This window comes from Sorex araneus, chromosome 1 (genome assembly GCF_027595985.1).
Source record: "Sorex araneus isolate mSorAra2 chromosome 1, mSorAra2.pri, whole genome shotgun sequence".
In the NCBI taxonomy this organism is placed as follows: domain Eukaryota; kingdom Metazoa; phylum Chordata; class Mammalia; order Eulipotyphla; family Soricidae; genus Sorex; species Sorex araneus.
In genome coordinates, this window is record NC_073302.1 from 321,291,082 (window position 1) to 321,312,680 (window position 21,599).

A 21,599-nucleotide genomic window follows, 5' to 3' on the forward strand; every position below is an offset into this window, starting at 1 on the left:
TAACCTGAGCCACGCCTGGAGTCATCCCTAAACACAGTCCTGAGCATCACCAGGTGTGGCTCCAAAACCATGTTAGCAAATTTCAAATAACTTAAAATTTTTATAACCATTTTGAAAGGCAATTTGGCAACAGGGGCTCAAAGTCCTTATACTCTCTTAATCAGCAATTCTAGTTTAGAATAAGCATAGAACATATTCTCAAGAAATTAGCAAATTGTAAATTATGATTAATTCACCAAGAACAGCATTAATTATAAGCTATAATTATAAGACCGGTAAAAACAGAATAAAATATTTATAATTACAAGTAGAAAAATTATAATATAAAATTACAAATACAATGTAATTTAGACTAAGTATAATTCATGAGTTAATTTCCAATATGATGTATAAAAAGCACAAATGTATGCCAATATTTTTTTAAAAAGGGATTGTAACATTGCTTCCAATTACTCAGATTTACTAATTAAGACAGTTTTATTGAAGGACAATGATAATTCTAAGGAAAAGACAGAATTCTTCAGAGAGAACGAAAGAAAGTCAAAAGTAAAGAAAGTAAAGGAAATCTCTTAAACAAGAAGACAGGCATCACCAGGCCAGAGTACTGTACAGTAATGGGGAGATTATGCACTGAGTTTGGATACAGGTTACCCTCTGATGTTCAAACTGTACCCTGTTCAAACTGAAACACAATTTCTCCATGGTTTTTACATAGTTTTAAAACTTGGTTCATGATTGCAGAGACAACACCGTTGGTAAGGCCGGCACTTACCTTGCCTGCAGCCAATCCCCTTCCTTCCCCAGCATAGCATGAGGTTCCCTGAGCCCCACCAGGAGTCATCCCTAAACACAGAATTGGGAGTAAGTCCTGAGCATCACCAGGTATGGCTCCAAAACCATGTTAGCAAAATTTGGGGATCACCAATTTTGTAGGAGCTGAGGGCACACCGGTAGTGCTCAGGGAACACGCCTGAATCTGCACTTAAGGAACACTCCTGGCAGTGCTCCAGGGTTCACATGAGGTGCCAGGGATTGAACCCCAGGTCAGCTGTGTGCAAGGCAAACACAATACTATCACTTTGGTCCCCCAGAGCTGTGAGTTTCAAAAGAAAGGCGGGCTGTGGGGAACTCGAGTATTTAGTGGCCAAGAGTCATTCACCTGGCTAGCTCACGGTGACAGATAATGAAGGACTGGGGATACAGAGAAACAGGGAGTAGGCCCCAGGCTGGTCAGTAGTCAGTTTATTTCTCTCTCCTCCTCCCCAAAATAGTCTGATCTCTTTCCTGACAGCACAATCATAGTCATAATCGTAGTTTTGGTTGTAATCAGTCATCATAGTTCCATCCTTAGTCTCCTCATAGGCCTCAAAGTCCTCTCCTTTCTAATTATCATAGCCCTCATATTTACCCTTACAACATAGTTAAATAGCCACCATGAAGGGTGGGGGTACACATAGGTGGGGTTGGATATTGTCATAACAACAAACACACGTAAAGCCACTCTTTCAGGGGAAGTTCTAGGAGATTGACTGAAGGACAAAATCTCATCTGAGGGTTCAGCACTTCAGATTATTCGGAGATCCATCCATTATTAGGACAGGATTCCATCTAGGGTGTATTGATTTCTCCTTTCCTCAGCTAGTAATTCATTTAAACAATCTTAGTGAATTTACTTCTTATAATATTTCTAGTCATTTTGTATGAACACGGCAAAGATTGGCTCTTTCTGGGGTCATCTCACTATATATTCCAGACCACAGTCCTCAGGCCAGGTTCTTTCCTAAATCCAGCAGGGTCCTTGTTCAGTCACTTCTTTTGGGGTCATGACAGAGTTTGTTACATGATCATGCTTTAACTTATTATACTTATGGTGCTTAGTTTGTCCCCTTTTGATGCTAGAGTAACCTATGGCTTGCCGTGGGTGCCCCCAGTCCCTTCGTCGGGCCCCTGCTTTTGGAGTGTTAGGAGCTAAGGGCAGTTGAGGATTAAGTCAGGTAAATACGGATGGATGCCCAGGAGTAAATATTATTTTGGAGTCAATTAGCTCCCACATTACAAAAGCATAGCATGAACTATCTTCCTGTGTCTATATAAAAAGGACATTGCTAAATAAACCATGCAAATGACATAAAGGAAAGAGAGAAGCAATATAGATTATTAGTGTTTGATGGAATTGGATGTGCCTCAAGGGCACTGTTGGGGGAGTAACTCAATAAACTTAAGCTTCCCATGGGAGGAGCAAGGACAACCCAATGTTATCCAACACAGAGCCATAATTTTTTTTCTTTTTCTTTTTTTTTTTTGCTTCTTGGGTCACACCTGGCCATGCACAAGGGTTACTCCTGGCTTTACACTCAGGATTACTCCTGGAGGTGCTCAGGGGACCATATGGGATGCTGGGAATCAAACCCAGGTCAGCCACGTGCAAGGCAAACACCCTATCTGCTATACTATTGCTCCAGCCTCCATAGTTTATTTTTTAATCTTCTGATTTCTTAGTTGGTAACTCTAGGTTCCTACCTTATCTTTTGACTTCTCCCTAGTATTAACTTAATAAGATAAGAAAACCAAAAAGAGTTCTAATTAAACTATTGCTTTCATAATGCCAGTATCCCAAAAGTATCCCAAATTCAGCAGTCTATAGGAAAATACACTGAATTTTTTGGATTCTGAGATCTGCTGGCCAACTGGAAGCACCCTGTTTGAGACTGCAGGTCCACAGAATGTGGTCTTGCACTCTACATTTTAGATCTGTCCAGCTGTCTCCGTTGAGGTCCCAGTTGAAGAGACATGATGACAGCAAAGAGTTCTGCTAAAACTATGTTCGCTGAATGAATTTATGGTTCAAACCCAACATCAGTATAGAGAAATATACTGGGAATCAAATTACAATCCTGCAGACTCACACAGCAGTCAGTATTAACAGTAGCCCAGTCTGCCACAGAGATTGTCATTTGTTCATTCCCTACCCTCATGTATAAATTAAGGATGTTAAGTTGTATAATTACATAATCTCACCAGCAAGATATTTTACCAGTGTAAGCCTCAATTTCCTCATTAAATATGGGTGATAATAGTACCTATTTCATAGAATGAAATATCTGTTACCTCATTGGTCTGCAGATCATACTTTATTAATTCTTCTCCAAGGTTTACATTCTATCTGCTTGTTTTTTTTTTCTAGATTGTTTGAATGTGGAATGTGTCTATTGGTTTCTCCTCACTAGAACATATAAATTCACTGGGGGAATTTCTGTCTTGCTTGACTGTTATAACCTAGTGTCTAGCACAGTACCCAATATACAGAAATAACTTAATAGGTTTCATTAAATGTGCCTGTGGGATTATAAAGTCGTCTACTTAACAGTTAATTCTGTGGAGTAATGGAAATACATTAATAGGATGTTATAGGTAGTTTTTCTACACTAGTAAAATGGTTGGATTCAGTGCTTTAAAATACCATCGTTGTCTTTTGTTGAAATATTGAATGTATTCAAAGTAAAGAGAAAGTAAAGTGAAATTTATCAGCTACACAGGTGGGGTGGGGGACTGAGAGGGTAGGGGGGCGGGGGGAGGTCTACTGTTGTTCTTGGTGGTGGAATATGTGCACTGGTGAAGGGATGGGTGTTTGAGCATTTTGTAACTGAGACTTAAGCCTGAAAGCTTTGTAACTTTCCACATGGTGATTCAATAAAAAAATAAATAAAAATTTAAAAAATAAAATAAAATACCATCGTTGTTTTGACACTACAATTCTTGATATGTTGCTTTCTTCCCAACCTTCCTCCTACAGTTCTAGAAAGTTCTCTTAGAAAGAGGTGCATCCAACTTCCACAGTGAAGACTGCTCATCACTAAAGGCTTTCTTTTGGCAGTTTGTCCCTTCTAAATGTAAGAAGCAAAGCAGAGAACTGAAGTGAAGGGATTCAGATGTAGAGGGAAGTGGTGAGAATCCTGACAAATAATCATTTTACTTCTTTACACAAATATTAAAGCAAAATGCAACACTAGTCAAGGCTTTGGGTAATTTTCCTTTAAGAAATCCATATAACCAAAGATATTTAGTTAGAAAAAGAAAACCACTCCTGAACTTCTGATTAGAATGCTAGGCAGGTTTGCACTTTTAAATTTAGAAACGAGTCATGTATTTTTTACTAAATTCCATTAAGACCCAGTTATTGAGGCTGTGTTCTATATAAACTGGTAGGAGAGGCCACTAATCCTTCAAGGATTGCATGTCAGAGCCAGGAGAAAATATTTGAAAGGCAATACAATTCTCTTTCTCAAATAGAAATTTTACTATTCTATATTACATTTTCACATGACATGTTATTTGGTGCCCTTGGGCCCTTTTGTAAAACAGAAGCTGTAGTGGCAAATGTCATGATAAAATGAAATCAGAGATTACAAAAGTTGTGAGACTTTCATTAAATATGAAATTCTATATTCACTACATTGGAACTAGTGACTTTAATTCTTCTTCTTTAAACCTTTGCATCAATATAATCTATGTACCCAGATTAACAAGATGCATTAAGCAGTTTACTAACTTTAAATAAAGAATTATGATAAATTTCTACCTTAAGCATCTTTGCAAAGAATGTACAAAAAATGACCTCAAATGTAAGATAATTTCTTCATTTTATTCCAAATGTTTCTTGAACAACTTGTAATATGAACATATAAATTACCTAAATACCTATTTACAATATTATTTAGAAGCACCTAGATATTTAAAATGACTATATTTATTTTGTCTACTATGATACTTACTAGTCACATATGGTATTTGAAATGACAGGCAATCAAGGAACTATTTTTTAAAAAAACATTATGTTAGTTTAAATTAATTTAAACATATTTTAAATTAGATATATTTTAAATAGACAATCAAGAATCAGGGACGCTGTCTCATTTGCCAAGGAGTTGAAAATCTGATGGGCTGGGCATGTAATGCAAATTGAAGATGACCTCTGGACTTTGCCGCTACTGACTGGATTCCATGGGACATCAAAAGAACGCATGGCCACCCACCTACGAGATGGTCAGACTTCTTCATCAAGACCCTGAACAGTTTGAGGCTCTTCGTGTTCCTGGAGCAAGCAGATGCCATTGGGCTACACTAGCACACAACTGGGATGAATGGAGACATTACTTGCTCCTGCTTGAGCAAATTGATGAGTAACGGGATGTCAAGTGATCAAGTGATCAAATAGATTTATGTGGGTACAAAACTAAATAATGTGTTTTTAAATGACTAAAAGTCCTTTAGAAACATTGCTAGAACCTATTCTCAGTCAAACTCTTTGTTTTTTCTTTTTGGGTCATACTCAGTGTTGTACAGGGGTTACTCCTGGATCATGCACTCAGAAATTACTCCTGGCGGTGCTCAGGGTACCATATGGAATGCTGGAAATCAAACCCTGGTCATTCGTGTGCTAGGCAAATGCCCTACCTGCTGTGTGTTGCTCCAGCCCTCTCAGTCACACTCTTTTTTATTATTATTTTTATTTTTTATCAGTGGATCACCATGAGTTACAATTACAGAATTATAAACTTTCGTGCTTGTGTTCCAGTCACATGATGATCAAGTACCCATCCCTCTACCAGTACCCATTTTCCATCACCAATAATCCCAGTATCCCTCCCACTATCCCCAACCTTTCCCCCCCACCCCGCCCCACCCTGCTTCTGAGGCAGGGCATTCCCTTTTGTTCTCTCTCCTTTTGGGTGTTGTGGTCTGCAATAGAGGTATTGAGTGGCCATCAAGTTTGGTCTATAGTCTACTTTCACCACATATCTCCCATCCTGAGCAGGTACTCAGAACACCCTTTCCTGGTGTTTAGCTGCCTCCTTTATCTTAGCTGCCCTCTCCCCCAGAATGTGAGGTCAGCTTCCAAACTGTGGAGCTGACCTCCTGCCTTTCCCATTCTGTTACTTTATATTTCACAGATGAGTGAGATCTTTCTATGTCTGTATCTCTCTCTTTCTGACTCATTTCACTTAACATGATACTTTCCATGTTGATCCACTTATATGCAAATTTCATGACTTCATCTTTTCTAACAGCTGCATAGTATTCCATTGTGTAGATGTACCAAAGTTTCTTTAACCAGTCATCTGTTCTCAGGCACTTGGGTTTTTTCCAGATTCTGGCTATTGTAAACAGTGCTGCAATGAACATACAAGTGCAGATGTCATTTCTACTATATTTTTTGCATCTACGGTGTGTAAACACACAAAAAAGGGAAGGGGGCCAGCGGGGCTCTCCATCTCTCAGGCCGCCCGCATTTGGTAGTCTCACGCCGCTTCCCCCACCCTGGGGAGGTTAATGGCAATGATGAGGCAGGCAAAAGAAGGAACTGAGGGCCAGGCTGGTTGGTCTCAGTTGCAGTTTATTCCAATCTCCATTCCTGTTCTGCTTCTCTCTCTCTTGCCCCCACTCACTCACTTCTTTTACCTTGAGCTCTGCTTCGGTATCTCCCCTGCTTCTGTCTATCTGTCTCTGTCTCTATAGTCTCTCCTCTGGTCTCTCCCGACCGCTCTGTCTCTGCTTCTGTGTCTTCTTCTGTCTGTGATGTCTCCTTCGCTTCTGTGTTTTCCTGTGTGTCTTCTGTGTCTTCTCTTGTGTCGTCTTCTTCTGTCCCCTGTCTTCTTCTTCTGTCCCCTGTCTTCTTCCTCTGTCTCCTCTGTCTTCTTCTGTCTCTTCCTCTGTCTTCTTTTTCTTCTCCTGTCTTCTTCCTCTCCCCACTCTGTCTTCTTCTGTCTCCCCTCAGTGCCTCACAGTTTTAATTTATATAGCAAATTATATAGGGTGGTGACACAAAGGTGGGCTGAACATTAACAAATCAACAAAGAAAGGTAAAACCATTTCTCGAGGAAATTAACAAAATCTCATCTAAGGAAATCTCATCTAAGGAGATCCGCTCAAGGGTAGGGGTCCAAACAAGTGTCAGGGTGTGAGCTAGTAATCTATTTAAATAGTTATAGTAAATCTCCTTCTAATATTTCTAGCAATGGCATTCTATATGAGCACAGTAAGAGATATAACCTTAAAGTTTGGTTCTTCCTGAGGACATTCACTATATAATCCAGACCACAGTCCTCAGGCCAAGTTAGTCTTCCTAACCCCAGTAGGATCCTAGTCTCGTCGTTACTTTTGGATCATGACAGCATTTGTCTATGACCATACTCTCAACTTATAGTTGAGTATTGTGGTGCTTTGGCCTGACCCATTTTGATGACAGGGTAGCTCACAGCTTGCCCTGGGTCCATTCCCTCCCTTGTCGGGACCCTGCTTTTGGGGTGCTAGGAACTAAGGGCAACTGAGTCGAGAAAGCAGATGCCCAGGAGTAAATATTATTGGAGTCATTCAACTCCCAAGTTACAAAGCACAATATTAACTGTCTTCCTGTGTCCATACAGAAAGGACATTGCTCTAAGGTAAACTATGCAAAAGACACTACCTTACAATACAAATTCAGAGTCCTTAGAAAGGTCTGATCTTAAAAGATAACAGAATCTGATTAGGGAAAAGGTGATTAACTGGTTGGGAAGGAGGGTGCAGAGAAGAGTTTACAGATAAATAAAAGAATGGGAGTGTCTCCAGAGCACTTAAACCTAAACTCCTTGTGGCAAGGGAGGAGGGACAAACCAATGTTGTCCTACACTACAGTATATATTCCCAGAAGTTGTACTGCTAGGTCAAATGAGAGCTAAATATCTAATTTTTTGAGAAGCATCCATACTGTTTTCCAAAAGGGCTGAACCAGTCGGCATTCTCATCAGCAGTAAAAGAGAATCCCTTTCTACCCAACACCAACATTGACTGTTTTTGTTCTTTTAGATGTGGGCCAGTCTCTGTGGTGTGAGATGACATCTCATTGTTATTTTGATCTGGATCTCCCTGATGATTAGTGATGAAGAGCATATTTTCATAATCCTTTTGGCCACTTGGATTTCTTCTTTGAGAAAGTTTCTGTTCATTTCATCGCCCCATTTTCTGATGAGGTTGGGTGTTTTCTTCTTTTACAGTTCAACCAGTGCCTTATATATCCTTGATATCAACCCCTTATCAGATATATACTGGGTGAATATCCTTTCCCATTCTGTAGACTGTCTTTGTATTCTGGTCACAGTTTCTTTTGAAGTGCAGAAGTTTCTTAGTTTAAGAAGCTTCCTATTTGTTTATCTCTGTTATCACTTGCTTGGCTAGTGGCATGTCATCTTTGAAGATACCTTTAGCTTCAATGTTGTGGAGGGTTTTGCCAAACTTGTCTTCAATGTACCTTATGGATTCTGGTCTGATGTTGAGGTCTTTAATCCATTTTGATCTCAGTCACTCTCTTAACATGCCTCTTTGCCATTATTTTTGACATCATGGCAATGATTTATATGTGTTTCTTAGACTTTAAACCACTTGAGCTTAATCATTAAATAGCTTTAATAATCATTAAAATACAAAAAAAATAGATTCAGGGAAATTATATGTGCAAAGATAGAAGCTTTGAACAGAACTGTGTGTCACTGACACTGTTCTTAAATGAGACTGAAGCAATAAGACACATATTAAGAAATCCAAGGGTCTCTCTTTGAAAGTAAAAGAAAATCCTTAGATATTGTGGTTTAGCACTTTGTTCTAATTTTTCAGAAATCAAAGAAACTATAAAGGACAGGAAATGCCTTTTATTCTATAAATTACTTGTTGGTGACTGTCAAAAGACTTATTCACAACCACAAGCAACACTTACAATTATGAGACTATACCTCTAGTAATAATTACAAAATCTGTTTCAAATTTCTTACCTTTTTTCACCAATTAGGTAAGATGATTTTTATTGACTTAAGAATCTAGCACAGTTAAAAATCATTTCAAGTAAACCTGACTGTTCAAAAAAGAGGTCTGGAAGAAATGTTACATGAGAGACTTACGGATATAGATGGTTCTCTCTTTGAGGGATAATTTAGAGGAAAGAACTGCCTTTATCTTATGTATATATACTGGGTAACTTTAAAAAACTAAAGAAATGAGAACCAAATATCTCTTCTTAAGATGCTATTTTCTTTAAAATAACATTAAATACTTTTAATTCATCAATCTATCATTAGGCTTTGTAGGATATCATTGGTTTGTCCTTTCTCCCTTGCCACAGAGTTTGGGCTTATCTGGTAATAATCTCTAAACAATTCTAGACTACATTGGTATGTCCTGCTCCCCTTGCCACTAGGAGCTTAGGTATATCAGTCACACCCATCAAAGTGCTCCCAAGTCACTTCAATTCCTTTGTTTATCTGTAACCACTTCTACCAGTTTATCAGCTTTTCCCCTAATCAGATTCTGTTAATTTGTAAGGTCAGACTTTGCTAGGACAGTAAACTTGTATTGTAAATTAATATTGCCTTGTTCCTCTCCTTATGTCTTTTGAATAGTTTACTTTAAAACAATGTCCTTTTTGTATGGACAAAGGAAAACAATTGTTAATATGCTTTGGTAACATGGGATTTAATTGGCTTAGAATATTATTCACTCCTGGGCATCTGCATTCTCGACTTAAGCCTCAGTTGCCCTTACTTCCTAGCACCCCAAAGGCAGGGTCCTGATGAGGGACGGGATGGACCCAGGGCAAGCGGTGAGTTATCTGCTACCCTGGCATCGAGATGGGCCTGACTAAAGTGCCTAATGCTTAACTATATGTTAAGAGCCTGGTCATGGACATGTCATGTCATGATCCAAAAGCAACAAGACTAGGACCCTGCTAGGGATAGGAAAGACTAATCTGGCCTGAGCCCTGTAGTCTGAGATCGAGATGACCCCAGGTAAGCAATTCTATAAACTTAATGCACCTCTTGCTATGTCCATACAAAATGATTAATATTATGAATGTTTATATGTTAGTTTGACAAGGAGAGGAGAAACACACCCATGGGATTCCACTCTTGGGCAGGTGTCCTGCTGAAAGAGTATCTGTCCTAGAAGGAGCATCCCCTGAGGGAAATAACTTTACCCCTATTGATTGTGACCACACCTATGTGTAAGCCCCAACCCCTCATACTTGGGGATTTAACTAGGCTGAAAGAGTGGGCTGGGAGGCCAGTCCCAAGGCTGGATCTGAAGAAGCTAGATCCAGATCCAGATCCAGAGGAGAAGGAGAATGAAGTAGCATGAGGGAGGAATAAGCAGGAGGAGAATCAGAGGAGAATGGAGATGGGAGTGGAATAAACTGCAACTGAGACCAACCAGCCTGGCTCCATTCCTATCTTCACCTACCTCATCATTGCCATCAACCTCCCCAGGGTGGAGGAAGAGGCTGGAGACTACCGAACGTGGGCGAGGGAGAGACAGAACGCCGCTGCTCTGTGCCCACTTCCCAGTGCCCATTGCCGTGTGCCTCTGTTCCTCTTTTTTGTGTATTTACACAGGGTTTCATTTCATAATAGTCAGAATGCCAATCCATAAAGACTATTTGGGACTAAGCTGGGAGTGAATGGTCACTAACATCCCTCATCTACAATATTACAGAAGCCAGGAAGTTCTTTACAAGTGAAGAAAAAGCATAGTATTGGTTCCAGGAGTTTCAGCCATCTAAAAAATGGGCAATGATGCCATACTATATACCGCAAGACACACAAAATTAACGTAGAACTTTGATCTGTGATTTGTCTGCAAATAAAACAAGTTGCCTTGGCTATTCCTTCTACAATGATTCCAAAGAACCACTCACAATTTTCTCTCCAAACTTTCTCTGTAATGGTTTCCCCCAAGACAAATAATGTTAAATGCATGTCATTTAGTTCCCCTTTATCACAAATAATTCCTTGAATGAATTGAATGAAAAGGAAAGTTAATCCACCTCAATCCAAAAAAAAATCATGCCCATAAAATAAAATTTATAATATCCAGAAGCATATAATGTTAAGGTGATTGTGCTCTTTGAAGAAAAATTAAGGTGCTTTCAGATACCTTCTTGGATCTTTAGCTTAATGGGGCAGATCAATCAAGTAGATAATGGCTAAATGGGTATTTTTGTTGTTCTATTTTTAATGAATAAGATTTATATTCATTAAAATTATAAAAAAGATAAATAATGAATCACCTTCAATTACGGAATTTTCATATTTCTTAAAAACTGACACTGTGTCTGCCAATAATAGCCATATATAATATTTATGAAATGCTGGCTTTCTCTAATGAGAAATTCAACAATTACCATCATAATAATTTGGGAAGCTGTGAGTTTCAAAGTAGTAGCATGGGGGCACACAAGGGATTCAAGTCATTAGGAGGCAGAGAACCATTCTCCTGGCCAGCCCACAGCAATGGACGGAAAAACAAGGATTAGGCCCCAGGTTGGTCAGTAGCCAGCTTATTTCTCCCCAGGATAGTTTGATCTCTTCCTTACAGCACAGTTGTAGTCGTTGTTTTGGTTGTAGTCCCAGTCAACACAGTTCCATCATCCTAGCCTCCTCATAGACCTCAAAGTTCCCGATTTCCCCTCACAGCATAGTTATACAGAAATCATGAAGGGTGGGGGTACACATACGTGGGGTTGAACATTGTGATAACAACAAACAAACTTCCTTTAGATAACAACAAACTTCCTTTAGAGGAAGTTCTAGGAGATAAACTGATCTGGAGACAAAATCTCATCTGAGGGTTCAGCACTCCAGGTTACTAGGAGATCCGCTCAAGGGCAAGATTCCATCCAGAGTGTATTGATTTCTTCTTTCCTCAGCTAGTAATCCACTTAAACAATCATAGTAAATTTACTTCTTATAATATTTCTAGTCATTTTGTATGAACACAGTAAGAGATATTGATCTTAAAGGCTGGCTCTTCCTATATATTCCATACCACAGTCCTTAGGCCAGTTTAGTCTTTCCTAACCCCAGAAAGGTCCTTATTCAGATACTTCTTTTTGGATTATGACAGAGTTTGTTCCATGATCATGCTTTAACTTATTATACTTATGGTGCTTACTTTGTCCCTTTTCGATGCCAGGGTAGTTTACAGCTTGCTCTTGGTCCATCCAGCCCCTTCATCGGGACCCTGCTTTTGGAGCTACTAGGTGAGACACATGATTCTACACAAAAATTCAATGAATGTGACAAGTGATTTATATGCATTTTATTTTATGTGCTTTTTATGAGACTTTTGTTTTAAATGTATTTTTTCTGCATTTAAATTCTACTGTAAGTATAAGGGAATGTAAGGGGAGTACCTAGATTCCCTTGGTCCCTAGATTACAGAGAATCTAGAGAAGGACAGGAGAGGAAAGAAATCAAGGGAGGAGGCAGAGGGAGTACAAAGCGATGGATGCGAGGTAACAGGAGCAAGGGGTAGAAAGGAGCTTGGAAAAATTGAGAGTGTAGAAGTGTGGTGTATATATAGAGGTGATATATATGTATATATATACATTCCTATATACAAGATATATACACCAGATATATATGGCAATATATATGTATACCATATTATAGTGCATATGTATAATATATGTATACATGATATGTATAACAAATATATCACATATATAATATGCCATCTATATATATTGCATGTTTACCATATGAACCCTATGCTGTGTGGTTCATGTATATATATTGTATATGCTATGTGGTTCATGTATATATATATAATATCATATTGGTATTCAATATGCCAAAAACAACAAGTCTCACAATGGAGATGTTACTGGTGCCCACTCAAGCAAACAGGATGAATTTCATCCATGAAAAACAGGATGACAGTGCTACAGGACTACAATATGTATATATATATATATATATATATATATATATGTATATATATGAACCACAGAACAACAAAACTGAAAGCATGAGATTCAAACTACAACAGCAAAATTTTATAATTTGCCTACTGAGAAGGCAGGCAGGGGTTGGGAGGAAAACTGGAGACATGGGTAGAAAGTTGATACTAGTGATGGGACTGGTGTTGGAACATTGTATGCCTGAAACCTAACTACAAATAACTTTGTAAATCATGGCCCATTAATAAAAATTGTAAATAAACAAATAAATAAGCTCTACTCTTTTATTCTTCCACCCACATTTTCTCTGAGCAAAACCTTCCTTTTATTAAGTTTTCTATCACTATAGCACTGTCATCGTTGCTCATCGATTTGCTTGAACAGGCACCAAGTAATGTCTCCTTTGTGAGACTTGCTGTTACTGTTTTTTGCATATTGAATATGCCACGGGAAGCTAGCCAGGGTCTTTTGTGTGAACGGGATACTCTCGGTAGCTTGCGCAGCTCTCTGAGAGGGATGGAGAATGTATATCAACAATACAAGCAATACAAGCAAGTTTGTTAAAACCAAACACATGTGTGCTGCTTCAGGCACATCAGTGGGCTAGACTTTAAGAGGTCACATGGCCACGAAGCACCCTATTTCAATTCTAAGCACCACATGGTCTCCCAAGTAGCACTGGAAGTGGCCAGCCCAGTGGACCCCGGTACTCCCCAGTACTGTAGAGCTCTGCTGCACATCCTCAGGTCACACTCAATCACAGGCCCAGATATTTGAAAATGCTGGGGAAAAAAACAGGTTCATAAGCACTGACTTTTATATCATTCAATAATTTTATGTTTCCTCTTTCCTCTTCCTCTGAAGTATTTTGATATGGAAATACTTGCAAAAGAAATCGAGATGGACCCAGAGATATAGAACAGTGTGTAAAGTACTTGCCCAGGTTCAATCCTCAGCATATGATCTCCTGGCCCAACAAGGAATGATCCCTGAGTGCAGAGCCACGAGTAAGCCCTGAGAAGTACCAAGTATAGTCCCAAAACCAAAAATTAAAAAAAAAGAAGAAGAAAAGAAATTAAGTTAACTTTACTACTTGCTGTGGAAACTGTGACGTATAGTGCAAACCAGAAGGATTCAAACTAAGCATGGTATATTGAAACGAGAACTTCTACTTTGGCTCCCTTCTCTTCTTATTAAATTTTAGAATCATGACCTTTAGTCTACATTTACTGGCAAAGGTCAAGTTATAAAACTAAGTCAATTTTTTTTAATCTTAAAGTAGGAAATTAAAATGATGAGATTATAAAATATTTTATTGAACTTATGTTTTTATGAAAAAATTACACATATTCCACTGACAATAACTTCAGCTCTACTTATTAAGAAGTGTGCTATATTACAATATGCCTACATTTAAGATCTCCAAATGCAAATAATCAATTTGTAAAATATTTTCTGAAGCATGACAATTTATCCTGTCATGGTCTAAGACTAAATTGTGTATACTCAGGACTAGTGAAGACGTAATGGGAAATTGATTGGAAGCAAGTTGAAGAAACAGTGTTAATAAATTTAACTGATTTGATATTGAAGTCAAGCAATTCTATCAAAGTGATTTAAGAACTTGAGAGAAAAACTAATACAAAGATCTACAGGGAGTCTTATCTTGTTCTATACATAGGAGCTCAGAACACTCCCTTGAATTATATTCATTATTACCTCTGATTACTCTACATGGACCACTGGGAGTAAACGGAATTGGGGCCACTGATCTAATTTATATCCTTACTGACCTCTCTTTGAGTCTTGAGTTCCCATTTATGGAAATGTTTCAAATGTTTTTTTATGGCAAAATAAGGCTTGGATTAAAAACTCTTGATAATTTGGAACAAAAAGTTTAACTTCACATTATGCAGATGATTATGCTAATTAAAAATCATTTTTTTATTTTTATGTGGCCCTACGATCAGTTCTACCATTAAAGGTGGTATTGTTTTCAGAGGATGACAAAGTGTCATATGTCAGTTGTTACAAATGTAATAAATTCTTGTTTGCAGCAGGATTTTCTAAGACACAAAAAAATAAATTTTTATTAAAATTCAAATATATAACACACTTATATGAATGTGTTTGTATACACATCTATACATATATAATGTATGTTAAAACATGCACATAAGGAAAATAAGAGGGAAATTTCCAGTTAAACATGACCTGGAGGGCTAGAGAGATAGTCCAATGGATGGGGCACTTGCCTTGCACATGGCTGGCTGGAGTGTGATCACCTGTCAGCATCCCATACACCTGTGCACTGCCAGGAGTTAATTCCTGAATACAGTTAGAAGTAACTCTTAAGCATCACCAGGTGTGGTCCAGAAATAAACAAACAACAATAACAAAAAATATTATCTTAACACATATTTCATATGTTGAAAAGTTCTGTTTATCTGTTTATATACGCACTATATATACAAAAGCTATATAGATTCATTTTTTCCCATATTGACCACATTTCTGGAAACAGAGAATAAACTATTTTTATTCACTTCTAAGTAAAAATTATAAAGAATAGCTCTATATTTTAGAATAGAATTCATTTTCTGAAGACAACAGGGCAAGAGTTCACTGTGAACTGATTTTCTCATGAAGGACTGCAATTTGGCTCATTTTTCTATTTTTTGTAGACAGACAGATATACAGATTAAGATATATAAATATCTGATACAAAATATAAACACTAATATTTATACTTTTCGCTCACTGAAATAATAAAATTATTCAGATATATGTGTGTTAAAAGTGTTCTAATAGTTAAATCCATGACTATTTCTCAACAATGTAGTTGAGAATTTTACTTTTTAAATCACATGTTAGAGGATTAATATTAGTGGCTCTTTAAACTATATTTCACTTAACTGACTGGAGGGTGGAGACAAGACAGGTGAGAAACAGCAGAAATCAAAGGGACTCAGGTATATCAGTGGTGTTAAGGAATGATATAGCTAAATATCAAACCACAGAGTCAATCATACTGAAATCACAAAGTAAGACCCCAACTTTAATAACCCAAATTACACAGGTGTCTGTCAAGATGGTAGGCTAGGGATTGTGGGCTAGAGAAAAGAACCTGGGAACATTAGTAGAGGGAAGCTGACTCTGGAGATTGCATCAGTACTAATGTTCAACTATAAATAACCTTGTAAATCACAGTGCTTTATTATTTTTTTTCTCTTTGGGTCACACCCGGTAATGCACAGGGGTTACTCCTGGTTCATGCACTCAGGAATTACTCCTGGCGGTGCTCGGGGAACCATATGGGATGCTGGGGATTGAACTGCATGCAAGGCAAAAGCCCTACCTGTTGTACTATAGCTCCAGTCCCTATTAATTTTTTAATTGAAAATATTAGACTCTATTTGCTTCATTTTTGGTATAAGACATAAAATATTGAAAAAAAGAAAAAAGCATTTTGCAAGGGCCAAAAATATAGATAGAACTACACTGTTAATCTTCAATGGAGTGGTATTTCAACGTACTGTATACTGCCTCCAAATGGAATTATATTATCCTGTTAATTTTGCTGATAATTTGGTCCATAGAAGTACCATTATATGCTAACTAGTAAAATTTAGAAGCTAATTAATAGCAACTTATTGAAACAATATTAATAATAATAACTACTAAAATTAATAATCCAAGATAACTATTCCCAACACCTTAAATGACAGCAATATTAAGACAGATTGAATGTTAAAATAAATGTGTCTATCTGGAATTATTTTGGTCTACACTGGTTTCTCTAACTTTATGGGGCTGGGATGGAAAAAAGCAGATGCTCTAATGGAGGGTGTAGTGCGGGAAGGTTTTATACATGAAACCCTGCTATTAACAGTATTGGAAATCACAGTGTCTAAGAGAATTTATTTAACACCTTAACTTGTTAGGTATAAGCTATAAAAAGTTCTTAGATAAGGAAATTCCATGGGTTCCTTTGCAAGCACACAGCTTGTCAACTCACAGCTCTTGCCCCTTCAGCCTAACCTACAACAAGAATACACACTCACATAACAAAGTCACTTGGAAAAATAAAGTCTCCCAGATGAATCAAACATACTTTGTTACGCCAACCTCAATCCTGAAACTGAGAATATGTAATTAGAGAAACTAGACATAAATCAAAGGTTGGTTCGAGCATTTCCTCAATGATTGGTACAGGCAGGGAGTGAAACTTCTCATTTGTATAACCATAATGGAGTTTATGGAGCAGGTAGTCAAATGAAAATATGATAAGAAGAACAAATGTGTTAATTCCTAATTCTATAAATTAATACATCTAACCTTGAAGAAGGTAAAGTATTTTAGCTACCAATGCATACACAATTTCAAAATAAGTTTGGTATGAGAATTGATAATCTTAATCTATGGTTTTTAGAAGTTTTGAAAGCTTTGTAAGTGCATCCAAGTTCATATTATCATCTTCATGATGCAAAGCGTCTTTTTTTGTGTGTCTTGGAAAAGATGTGATAAGTGTCATCAATGATGACTGGATGAAATGTGAAAGAATTTGGAGCACTACTGGTGAAGGGATGGGTGTTCGAGCATTGTATAACTGAGACTTAAACCTGAAAACTTTGTAACTTTCCACATGGTGATTCTATAAAAGAATAAAAAATATATATATTTAAAAAAAAGAATTTGGAGCACTGGTTTCTTTTAATGAATTGCTCTAAATAATTATTTGAAATCAAACAAGCATATTATAAAGTTATGTATAAGTAGCACGGTTATTCTTGTTAACTCAATGCTGGACACAGATAAAGTGTTTAGGAAACAAAAATGCATAACAGAGAAAAAGGAAATGAAGAAAAAGGAAGTTCATTAAACTGAAAAATGGAATAGATTAAGAAGATGCCAAATGGAAACCTGTTACATATATGAATATAACTTCACTAGATAAAAACTGTTAAGACTATAAAAGCTCCAAAATATGAATAATCTAAAAACATCTAACAGTAACCGAACGACTATTAACTTTTAATGAAAGACAAACACAGAAAATATAAATTGATGGCTATTAATTAAAATTAATTAAATTTAGTCAAATTTAATTAAAATACTATAATATAGCTATCTTTTATTTTTGACATCTTAAAACATGCTGAACACTTACATATGCTGAACACTTGTCACTGCTTTAAGTGAACAGTTTTAAGCAAATGAGAAAACACACTTTTTCTTTTTTTCTCATTTTCTACTGATACTGCTTCTCCCGAACATGCATTGAATTATCTCTTTTTTATCTATGTAGCTCAAAAATAACTGGAGTGATAGCTCAGCTGGTAGGGCATTTGTCTTGCACATGGCCGACCTGGGTTCGATTCCTCTGTCCCTCTCAGGATAGCCTGGCAAGCTACCAAGAGTATCCCACACAGCAGAACCTGGCAAGCTACCCATGGTGTATTCGACCTGCAAAAAACAGTAACAAGTCTCACAATGGAGACATTACTGGTGCCTGCTCGAGCAAATTGATGAACAACAGGATGACAATGCAGCACTACAGCTCAAAAATGGATACAGTGGGTCCCAGGGATAGGTTACGTGGGTAATGTGCTGAGTTCAGTATCATACCTCAATGTTCCATCATTTACCTTGCTTGTATAAAGCTCATATCTCCAAGTACACCTCCCTACCCCCATCTAGTATAATCCCCAGAGCCGTTACAGAGACTACAACCCCCTCTTTCCCCACCATCACAAGATAGATATGTACTATGATGTTCAAACAGAAGGCTCACATCATAGCAACAGAGACAAAATGAAAACTTAGTCTGCCAAACTTTAAAGTCTGCCATTTACCCACTTCCCATGATTCCCTAGGAGCCCCGGGGGGAAACTCCAACAACAATAGTGAGTTTTGTGTTGAAATATGGAACGTAATCAAGGTAAAGAGAAAATAAAGTGAAATTCATCAGTTATACAGTTGGTGGGGGGGGCGGGGGCCGGGGGTATACTGGGTTTTTTGGTGGTAGAATATGGGCACTAGTGAAGGAATGGGTGTTTGAATATTGTATAACTGAGACATAAACCTGAGAACTTTGTAATTTTCCACATGGTGATTTAATAAAATTTTTTTTAAAAGTCTGCCATTAAAAACACACTATTCCTTTTCTCCTCTATATGTTAGAGGAGAATATCTCCTCTCTCTATATATATTCTCTATGTATATTATTCAAATGATGTCATCATTACTTACATTTTTTTTATTGTCTTTTGTATTTGTCGCAAACTCAGCTCTGACAGGTTTAGGTGAGCCTCTTGAGTTTACTAAAGGTCAAGGTTATCATAGACCTGGGGGAGAAAAAGGATAAAGAACATAAACGTAAACTCCTAAGGCTAGAGAAACAGAACAGTTTATCCACTGGAAAATGGATCCCTCAGAACGGTATCACAGTGAATCTGACATTGTGAAAACAAAGTGGACACAGCCTTGCTCCCAGGAAGATGCTGGGATTTCTGCTGGAAAGAAAAGGACAGACACAGCATCTGCTCTCGATTCAAATGCTGCTGTTGGGCAATGCTGAGAGAAAGGAGCACGTCCCTTGTCACCTTCGTCCTGCTGTTGAGCTTCTTCTAGTGACATCTATTGGCGAAGCCAGAAGCCAGATGCAAAACATGTTATAGTTGTCTTACTTCATCACAGCACCACAAATGGATTATATAAAAGTTGTCTAGGCTACAACAGGCAGTTGATTGACTGATGTTTCAATGATTGATTAAATAACCTCTGGTTGTTTTCAAAAGACAAACATACTCCTCAAAGAAACGGATTTGCCACACTTAAGGATATCCCAACTTTAGACAACTTTTATTCTCCTAGAAAAATTTCAAAGACATATTCTCAAAAGACACTAAAAGCATAAAAAAAAAAGACTTCAACTACTGGTCTTTGGAGTCAGACAATGAAAAGGCTGACTCCCCTGAATTCCCTTAAGTGAATTCCATGAGACAATGCTTACATCAAAAATAAAAAAGATCTCAAAATTTTTCCAGAATAAAAAGGACAGATTATGTACAAAAGAACAAAACCCTGAATAACCCTGGACTTAACTACAGATCATTTTTGCTAAATGACAATGCCTTCCATACTTAGCAGAAAAATAATTATTACCCTTGAGATGTTTGTCTTTTATTCGCAGGTGCACTGCTTCTCATGCAGCCTCTTTAACAATTCCTGGCAATGTGTGCCACAGCAAGGTGGAGAGAGACTAAAATGAAGAAAGAGAGTCTAAAGTACAGTGCATATTAAGCCAGGTGATTAGGAATGCAGAGCACCAAACCACAGCTTTTTTTCAAAGAGAAAAAAAAAGATTTAGTAAAATGGTGCATGATACAGTAAAATGCAAGTGAAAGAATGAGTTGTTCTTCAATATAGAACAACTTCTTCAAAGTTGTTCTTTACAATATAAGATGCTTATCAATGCATGCTACTTGAGTGGGGAGCAATATTTAGATTACATGGTGATGCAAACAGTGCTGTTTACATTTTAAGACATCGAAGGGAATAAGGAGGAAGTAAATTTGAACTGAGAGTGCTGACCAGTAAAGGGCATTTAGTGGTGGTGGGTGCTTTAACTTTGCACATCAATACCATAGAATTTAGCATTATTGTAACCATATTACCTAATATTATAAAAAAAAGAGAATTAAGAACCATGTAAACATAGGTCCAAAATTCTTTTCATTAGAAAAGATACACAGATGGGGGAAAAGTATGAAAAGAAAAATAAAATAAAATAAAATAAAATAAAATAAAAACTTAGAGCTAAATCTACATACCCACTAATTTCAAAATAAAAATAAATCACAAAGAGAATTGCAGATTTACAGGAATATGAATAAAATTGCTGAATCGACGGCTAAAGGTGTCAAAAGACCATCTTCAGGAGCAGCAAAAGAAAGAAGAAAGAAGTGTAGGGTGTTATGTATGCCTTTTGCAAGTTAAAAACCAAGGGCAGAGCATTTCCAAGTCCCTTTTCACAATCCTCCCCGTGTTGCTGTAGGGGTGGGGGAAGGAACTCAGGAAGGAGTTCCTCAGGGAAGGAACTGAGGCCACAAACGACATTTCCCAGGACACCACAACAGCCCATTTTCACACCTTGCTTGGTACGGGCTCCTTGAGGCCAGTCAAGGAAGGTGGAGGTGCAGGATTCACCCCTTACCCCAGCGTGGGCAGCCAAGAAAGCAAAAGTGGGAAGGCAGAGGGCGTGACTCCCATAAACATAAGTGGAGAAACATTTCTGTGTTACCAGGCTCCCCTACTAATCTACACACTGTGTCAAGCAACTTGAAGAAGCCAAAGGAACATAAGAACATGTATTTCAAGCGGAAAGGAGATGAGGCCAGGGCTAGCCGCAGGAAGGAGCCAGGTGGGAAAATGGTAATAGCAGCAAAACACATGCCCAGGGTCACTTGGCTGTTCCCGGATGGTCTCGAATTTATTGGGCCTATTGCACTTTTTTAGAAATAATGTGGTCCGCTGACAATTTAAGTCTTTAAAACCAAAGTTGTGGGGCCAGAGCAACAGTAGGGCATTTTCCTTGCTATGCATCCAGGCCAGCTTTGATCCCTGGCACCACTTATTGATGTAGGCAGGTGGCCAGATAGGGAAGGCCCCCTCCCCAGGTGATGGCAGTAAATTTCCTGGGAAGTAATAGCTCTAGTTGTAAACACCAACCTTGTAGAAAATAGGAACTAAGGTCTGTTAAGACCCTCCCCGGAGCCAGCAACAGACCCTGAGGAAACTGGGACAACCACCACTCCTCCAACACCACCCC